The sequence below is a fragment of the Carica papaya genome, chromosome 6 (genome assembly GCF_054855325.1).
Source record: "Carica papaya isolate Zhongbai chromosome 6, ASM5485532v1, whole genome shotgun sequence".
Classification (NCBI taxonomy): Eukaryota; Viridiplantae; Streptophyta; class Magnoliopsida; order Brassicales; family Caricaceae; genus Carica; species Carica papaya.
This window is the reverse complement of record NC_142314.1, coordinates 29,169,391-29,178,653: the sequence shown is the minus strand read 5'-3', so window position 1 is coordinate 29,178,653 and position 9,263 is coordinate 29,169,391. Positions and strand designations below refer to the sequence as shown.

The following is a 9,263-nucleotide window of genomic DNA, read 5'->3' as shown; positions in this document are numbered from 1 at the left end:
AGTAAATATAAAGAAACATTTAGTTCGAATTGTTTGTTATCGTTTCTTGTTTCAAAAATAAAATAATTTTTTTTTAATCAAATAAAAATATAAAATATTAAAAATTCTAATTTCGACTAACAGAAATCAAAAATTATATTTAAACTTTAAAAAATTAGTAGATAAATATGAGAATTTAGGATTAGTGAGATTTTTCTTTCATTTCTTTTTGTCTCTACTCCGCGAATTGAGAATAAGCAACATGTACCCACCTACTTGAGCATCGAGACCAATCAAGAAATATAAAGAAAAATTTCTAAATCATGAACAATAGAGTTTGGTTTAGTTGACAATGAAAAACTCTGCAATATTTTCTTTTTCATCTTCTTAACCAAACTTCCATTATGCAAAACCGCTAATTTGCCTTCATCTCTCCTCACTCTTCCCATTATCAGCCACCTCTATATAAATTTTTGTACTGTACTTTAGGCACACTTAAAACCAAGTCAAGTTTGATTTTTTATCTCAACTTTGGCTCTCTCCTTGTCTTTTTTTTTTTTCTCCTCTCCCTCTATCATCGCAGATTGCTTTGCTAAAAATGTATGTAATTCCAGCCAGCTAACCTCAATCCATGGTTGGAACACCTTAATTACAATTATACTGTTTATGGATGACCACCTATCCTTTAACAACCATCGCACGTTGCCTACCATTTTTTGTCTACTGGTGACACTCCGCCTTGTGTCTTCTGCCGCCTACTAGTCTTCTTTCGTTGTCCTTGCACACCTTACACCATCCACTACTTAACCAACCTACTGCCACCATCTAGCTATCACCACACATCACCAGCCCTCTGCCATCTATCAGCCACCCTGCCTACTTTTCACCTTCTCCTGCCGCTTATCAGCCACACTCCATCGTCTATTAACCATCCTCCATCGTCCCTGCCTATCTTCCACCACCTTTTTCCCCTCGCGGCCCACCCACTTGCCAATCACTTGTCGTTGTCGTCCTCCTCAACTTGTAGTCACTCCAGGTTCCACCACCTTTTCTCCCTACCTACTAGTCACTTATAGTTGCTCGTCTTCCTTCGCCTACTACCCGTTCCTGTATTGTCCATGCCCGTCCTCAATTGCCCTCTGCATCCCACTACCTGCCTTTCGCTGTTAGTCATTTGCCACCTGCTATTATCCACCACCCATAAATTGCTACTATCTGCATCCAACCGTCTTTTCCTGTGACCACCATTCATCATGCAAATAGTAGTTGTCGTTATTAAAAATTCAAGTATTACTAAAATTGAAAATTTAGTTAACTACTAAATTTTTTATTTTAAAAAAATTATTTTAATTTAATAAACATTTTAAAACTCACGGTAGAAACTATAACAGCTACCAATTATGCCATTAATACTCTCAAAATAACTTTTGAGTACTTTGAAAAAGATTATTAAATCCATAAATTTTTACTGTATTTAACTTAAATAATATAATATCTACACCGTAGAGTTCATAAATTTTAAGTTCATGATTCTAGTTCGGTTACTTTCACTCTAATATCGTCCCACGTGTCCAGACCGTGCAGCGCCGCGGCATTGCAGAATTTTCCTACTGATTATTACAATCATCCATGTAGAAATCTTTACTCCAGAAATGTTAGATGTGGGCAAGAGGCATTCGCATGCATAAACTCCAATTTTCCTCCATGAAAGAGGTGGAACAGATCCAAGCTTCTATCATCAAAGCTGGTCTCTATCCTCATTCCCCAATCATCTCCAAACTCATCGCATTTGCTTCTCTATCACCGTCAGGCTGCCTCGCGCATGCTCAGTCCATCTTCCACGACACCACAATGGATAATACATTTTTGTGTAACGTTATGATTAGGGCCTACAGTAGAAGCGTTTTCCCAATTAAAGCTTTTGATATTTACAATCATATGCAATACATGAACATTGAATCTGATCATTTTACTTACAGCTTTGTGCTCAGGGCTTGCGCTAGAGTTCTATGGTGCATGCGGAGAGACGTCAAGTATGGCGGGCTTGCTGTTCATTACAAGATAGCGGAGATTCACTGCAGGGTTTTGAAGTTGGGATTCGATTCTGATCAGTACATTGGGAATTCTTTTCTCCATTTGTATAACCAGTGTGGACTGTTGGATGTTGCGCGTCGAGTATTTGATGAAATGCCTGACCGAAATGTGACTTCTTGGAACATCATGATATCGGCCTATGATCAGGTCAATGATTTTGAAACTGCTGATTATCTTCTCGACCTGATGCCAAGGAAGAATGTTGTTTCATGGAACACGTTGATACGTAGATATGTTAGGCTAGGTGATATGGAAGCTGCAACAGCAGTGTTCCAAGAGATGGGTGTGAAAGATTCGGTTTCTTGGAATTCTATGATTGCCGGATACATTCATGTCAGAGACTACAGTCGAGCTCATGAGTTACATCGTCAAATGCAGGTTGCTGGATTGGATATAACGGATGTAACGCTTACTTCTATTTTAGGCGCTTGTGCTGAAACTGGAGCATTGCAGATTGGTAGGGAAATTCATGAGTTCTTGAAACAGAGAGGGTTTAATATCGAAGGTTATTTGGGGATTGCACTTATCGACATGTATGCAAAATGTGGGAGCTTAAGTTGTGCTTGGGAGGTGTTTAATGAATTCAAGATGAAGCCTGTTGGTTGTTGGAATGCAATGATTGTAGGTTTAGCTGTTCATGGTAACTCCAAGGAAGCTTTAGAATTGTTTGCTTCCATGGAAAAAAGGATTGATCAGGCTAGGCCTAATAGGATTACATTCATAGGTGTGTTAATTGCTTGTAGCCACCAGGGTTTGGTGGATAAGGGAAGGGAGTACTTTTACCGGATGATCAACGAGTACAACATTGTGCCTGACATAAAACACTATGGGTGTATGGTGGATCTGCTTAGCAGGTGGGGATTCGTGGATGAAGCGCACCAGATCATCAAAACTATGCCGTTTGATGCAAACTCCGTTTTATGGAGAACATTGTTGGGTGCTTGTAAGATATATGGAAATATGGAGCTGGCAGAGGAAAGCTTCAAGCGGCTTACTGAGTTGGAACCTCTTACTGATGGGGATTTTATTCTGCTATCAAATGTTTATGCAGAAGCAGAGAGATGGAATGGTGTGGAAGCAGTCAGGAATGAGATGATAGATGTGAAAGTTCCAAAGAAACCTGGCTTTAGCCAGATTTAAGTGGAAATTTATCCTAAGAGATGAGGAATATGGAAATTAGACAAGTTCAAGTCCTCCTTCAGTGCTTTCCCTGGTGTGGTTAAAATGGTAAGAAACTTTGAAATAAGGACTAGTCTCTGGGTTAATGTCTAAGTTTGAACAAAATTAATCTTAATTAAATTTACTAGTTTCATTAATCTTCCAACACACCAAGCATTTTGCAGTAAAACAAATATGACATTTTTTCTCTCTTGTTTTTAATCCATTATGCATGGTGGCTAGCCATGCTTTGTAATTTACCCAAACATAATTTCTTAGATTAAATCCTAAATCATACCCTATAATTAAACCCAGCTTAAATTTATTTTGATCTATTAATTAAATATATTTTTAATTAATGCTCGGGCTGGAATTAATTTATGTTATTAAGTTATGTGACAAATAATTACCTCCACTGATTTTATCATGGCTGTAAAACAATTAATTAAATTTGTTGATAAAATTAATTTCAAATCTTAGGTAGCCGACACTTTATTAAAGTCCTTAATTAAATGCATTATATTATAATGAATACATCTAGTTAATTAATTTCTAGTATTCACATAAAGACTAATTACAATTTTTATTTTTAGTTTATCTTAAAGCTTATAGAAAATTGAATTAGATTAATGCATAAACTTCAATCATTTAATTGCAATGGATTTGTCAATCAATTCTCTTGATTTATAACGTAGTTAAATAAATTATGTTTATTACTTACATCAAAAATAGACACCATGGATGATAAGAAATAATATATAATAATTCTAAGAAGATAATAAATTTGTTTATCGAAGAAGATAATATTTACCCAATAGCTACCGATATATATTTCTATGGATGAATTTTAAGTGATTTGAGAAAATATATTCATTGAATCACATAATGTTATGAACATAGAAATTTAGATTGTTCACCTACTATATTCACATGATAGTATCTCATTTTTTTTATCAAGAGACGTGGATTATTAACTTATACAAATATGACTTTATGCAATTTAAATTACAATTAATAATTAACTTAGTTCGAAACTATAAATAAAATAATAATAATAACCTTTCAATACAAAATATAAATAATCTAGTTACAGTGCAACTTTAGTAAATATTCTTATGTTGTTATTATGATTAGGTTCTTGTTTGACACACAGTTGAGTTCAGTAAACTTGTTGTGATAATTTTGTTTTAGTGTTGAATGTACCAATGTTTAATGAAATTAAATTCTCACCATAATAACATAATGTATATTGGCCTATATGGATATTTTAACATTGTTTTTAATGATGATTAAATATTTAATGAGTTACTTTATTGTAAATGTGTTACATTATTATAATCTCATCACCATCATATTGACATTGCATAATCCAATTGAATATTTAGCATTATGATTTCAAGATTTTGTCTTACATTATTATAAAATTATATTTGAAATAAGATTATAATAATATCAACCGATAGACATTAAATATGATTAGCTAGTTAAGAAAGCTAGTTGTTTTTGGAGTTGTGTATGGAGCTGGAAAATTCACAGCAAAATGCAATATTCATTCATGACAATCTTGGTTAAGAGGAGAATACATTTATAGAGCTCTTTGGCTCTTGATAGACAGAAAACAAAAACAACACAGAAGACACAGAAAACCAAAAATAACGCGCACAGAGCAGGAGGTACATGCAGCTTTAACGGTTTTCAGAGAGGGATGATTTGGCTCTTAAACAGAGGATGATTGCATTCCAGTTGTCGGCCATGCGTATTTGTCGGCGATCCAATTGATGAGTTGGCATGCTGACTGGAATTTTCTGTTGAGCTGGGCAAGTTGGCACACTTGTCTTTCAAGAGCGGCTGTTGCTGGTTGTTCCTGTTATCAACATCCCCCTTCAAACTTGTCAAAGAAAGTGGTCGGTGAACCAGTCCAAGTTTTTCCCTGAAATACTTAATCTATGTTTGTGATAGGGCTTTGGTGAAGCAATCGACAGTCTGATCACATGAAGGTACGTATCTAACATCTAGAGCTCCTTTTGTCACTTGGTCACGAATAAAATGAACGTCCACTTCAATATTTTTGGTTCGTGAATGAAAAATGGGATTGCTTGCAAGGGCCACGACACTCATATTATCACACTAGGCTACCAAAGTTTGTGGAGTAGTTACATTTATCTCTTTAAGTAGGGATTCCAGCCAGATAATTTCACAGGTAAGAAGAGCCAAGGCTCTGTATTCGGATTTCGTACTTGACCTTGACACAACATTTTGCTTCTTAGAGCTCTAAAAGATCAAGGTTTCTCTAAGATAGACGCAATAGCCTGAAGTCGAGCATCGATCATCCTTTGAGCAGGCCCAGTCGGCATCCGAATACCCAACAATATTTAGTCTATCACTAGGTTTGATATGAAGACCGACATCAGTCATTCCTTTTAAGTATTGGAGGACTCTCTTCAAAGCTTTCATGTAAAGATCAGTGGGTTTTTGCATGCATTGGTCAAGTTTGTTAACAATAAATGATATATCTGGCCTTGTGTGAGTTAAATATTGAAGAAACCCTATTATTTTCCGATAGGGAGTTGGATCTTTCAGTTCTTCCCCTTCTCTAGTGGATAAATTGTTCCCGAGAACAGCTGGTGTCAGACAAGCTTTAGCAAATATATTTTATTTGGGTGAGAAAGAGACCAATGTCATCACATGTTGCTTTAATGCCGAGGAAAAGATGGATGTCTCCAAGGTCTTTGAGTGCAAATGAGTTGTGAAGTCAGTTGATGACATTTTGCATCATTTCTGGTTGTTTCCTATAACTATTATGTTATAACATAGATTAGGATAAAGATTTGGGTTATCCCTGCGAGGAAGAGAAAGAGAGATATGTCTGCTTGTGAGTTCCTGAAGCCCCACTCGATCAGTGAGGATTTGAGCATGTCAAACCATGCTCGTGGAGCTTGCTTGAGACCATAGAGCGCTTTATTGAGTTGATAGACTTGGTTGGGGTGTTTGGGATCTTTGAAGCCTTCAGGTTGTTTCATAAAAATCGTCTCTTTCAATTCTCCATTCAGGAAAACATTGTTTACATCCAGCTGTTTGATATTCCAACCGTTTGTTATGACTAACACCAAGATCACTCGAAGTGTTGATGTTTTAATCACTAGGCTGAAGGTTTGATGGAAGTCTATTTCAGGTATTTGATGAAACCCCTTTGCTACTAATCTGGCTTTGCACCGTTGGAAACTTCCATCAGCATTGGTCTTGATTTTGTAAACTCATTTGTTGCCAACCAGATCATTTCAGGTTGATGAGGAACCAGCTTCCATGTTTGATTATTCCTGAGTGCAGATAGTTCTTCTTCCATAATTGACTTATAATGAGGAATTCTGATTGCTTCGGCGATGGAAGTAGGTGTTATAAGGCCTATTACCATCACTACTTTGAATAATTAGAAGTCTTGTGGCATATTCCTTGGTTTAAAGATCCCTGGTTGAGCTCTGGTCATCATCTGGTGTCTTGGTGCTTCTGTCAGCGTATTTTCAGCTTGTATTCTCCCTTCTTCTTGTTCTGATGGTGTTATGCTTTGAATGAGAGAAGACACTGGTTCTTCATCTCTTGGTGAGCGTTGTGGTGAGGACTCTGCCACATGAGAGGAAATTGGTGCTAGAGGTTCTTCAACGACTTATCTGCTTGGACATTCTGGGATAAGAGGTGTAGGATTGGAAGATATGTTCAGCCAAAAGGGGAGTGTGATTGTAGAGACATTTTTGGGTTGATGTGCTTTTACGAAGCCATGGTGATAGGGAAATTCGAGTTCATTGAAGACAACATTTTTATAAACATATTTTGCTAATGGAACTGAGACATTTGTACCCCTTGTGCAGTGGACTGTAACCAAGAAAAACACATTTTGTTGAGTGGAAGGAGAGTTTGTGGTTTTGATATGGTCGTAGGCACGGGAAACAGGCACACCCAAAAATCTTCAGTTGTTTGTAGTTAGGCCTTTTGTGGTAAAGTTTTTTAAATTTTAACAATGAATTTAACAAATTATAAACCAACCAAACCTTCACCAAAAAAAACAAACCTAACTTAATCAAATTGGGTAAATTTAGTGGGAATTTAAATAAAGAAAACGAAAGCAAGGGTAAATTTGTTAAAGTACTATGGTTGAAATTTAGGAAGAAGTTAAATGAAAATAAATTATCACGTAACGCGATGGACGGTCCAGATCAAACGCGAAGGACGGTCCAGATTAAACGCGAAGGACGGTCCAGATCAAATGCGATGGACGGCTCAGATTAAAAGAATGATATAAATACCTCACTTCACACCAAACTCTAACCCTAGCCATCAGCCTCCCCACCGGAGAAGAAGAACCAGTCGTCGGGAAGGGAGTCAACTGTCACCCGTCGCCACGTCGGAGCCACCTCCGATCGCCAAAAAAGGTAAAAATTCTCTCTGTCGCTTGAAATTTTATTTTTAACACCACATGGCCAAATAGGAGCAAAAGACCGATGGATGAGTAAAAAATTGCAGGTAAAGCCCAGCGGCGGCGCCACGGAAAAAATAAAAAATCGCCTCCGATGAGGCCCTTCCCGATTCCTGTTTCATACAATTTTTCCACCATTGTATTCACCATTTTATTTTCCACAGGTTAACCGAAGAAAAACGTCCAATCGTGAAGGTGAGCTGGCAGAGCCGTCGCACCCAAAAACAGTAAGCTTCTGATTTTTTACTTTTTTCGGCCAACCGAGGTCCCTTAACGTATTTTCTCACAGGGATGAGTATAAAACTGGTCGAAATCGGCCACAACTGCCCGAAAATGGCAAGCCCGAGGCAAACCACCGCTGTAGGCAGCGGTGGTTCAGATTCCATGTTTTTCAATAGAGTTTCAGATGAGCTCTCCTCGAGATTGAACAGGTTTACATTCAAATACCATCATTTCCTCTTTTTTTGTCCTTTTTATCTTAAAAGCTAGATAAGAACACAAAATGATGCAGAAAATCAAATTATATGTATATGTATGTGTATCTATATCTACTATATAAATATGTTGCGGATTCAATTATTTCAAAGTGAGACTCTAAAATATTTTTAATAAGACAACATGGTTGGAATTTTTTATAAACAAAATTTTTTTTATAGATTAAGTAGTTGTTTTTGCTCAATTTTAAAATGATAAAATAATAAAATATGTGATGATTGAATTTTTAATTGGGATAATATTCCATTACAAACTTCCAAGTGGTGCGTTTCTGTCTATGTGTCGCCTATAATGAGTGACGCACACCCAATTACATTCGATTATAGAAACTACTTTTACATTTCTCAGTAATCGCTCAAAACTAAACTGTAATAGCCTTAATTATAGAAATAAGTAAATTTCGTAAGTTAAGAGAGAAATTCTTTTTATGGAAAAAATGTTTGAATTAATTAAATCAAAAATCATAAAATCCACCTAGAAATGCAAATATATTAAAATTATTAAATTATGGCTTCCTTGAAAAGAAATTCCGAAGTTAGAGCTTTTTTCGAATTAAAAATGAAAAATTTGAAAAGATCTTAAGTGACCAAGGGTCACTCTGTAATTTCAGAAAAGTGGGGTGAGTAGGAAAGCCCACGTGGTAGCTCGGCCAATTGAGTCACCCCTTGTGGTGGCCACTCTAGCAAGGAGTCTCACACAGGATCACACACTGGCAATCTACGTGTTTGTGATTGAATGGCCCTTCAAGTGCCACGTCAACTCGATCAACGTCGAGATCTTGTGGACAGAAGTATTTAAACCCTTCTCCCATCAGCTTTAAAAACCTTAATCGACAGGGAGACGTCAAAACAGGAAGTGTGGAATGCTTGGAGAGAGCTACAGACAGCCAAACGAAGGCGGTGGCGGCATTCCAAAAGTCGACATTGGCTCCACTAGGAAAACATCAACCCGAGAGGAAGAGGTGTGAACACTGCGATCGACAGCTACTTGAAATGATGTTATCGATTTCTAGCTTTGGTAAGGATATATCAAACAATCTTTGTAATTGTTTGATCAAAGTATGGTCATA

The 9,263-nt window shown here is 36.8% G+C and overlaps 1 pseudogene across 1 annotated transcript; it reads left to right on the top strand.

The window, feature by feature from the left end:
* Nucleotides 1-1,715: 1,715 nt before the first annotated feature.
* Nucleotides 1,716-3,397, top strand: LOC110811618 (pentatricopeptide repeat-containing protein At1g06143 pseudogene; annotated as a pseudogene). Its single transcript, XR_015821235.1, has 2 exons — nucleotides 1,716-1,849; nucleotides 1,959-3,397. The product of XR_015821235.1 is annotated as a pentatricopeptide repeat-containing protein At1g06143 pseudogene (transcript).
* The last annotated feature ends 5,866 nt before the right edge of the window (nucleotides 3,398-9,263 follow it).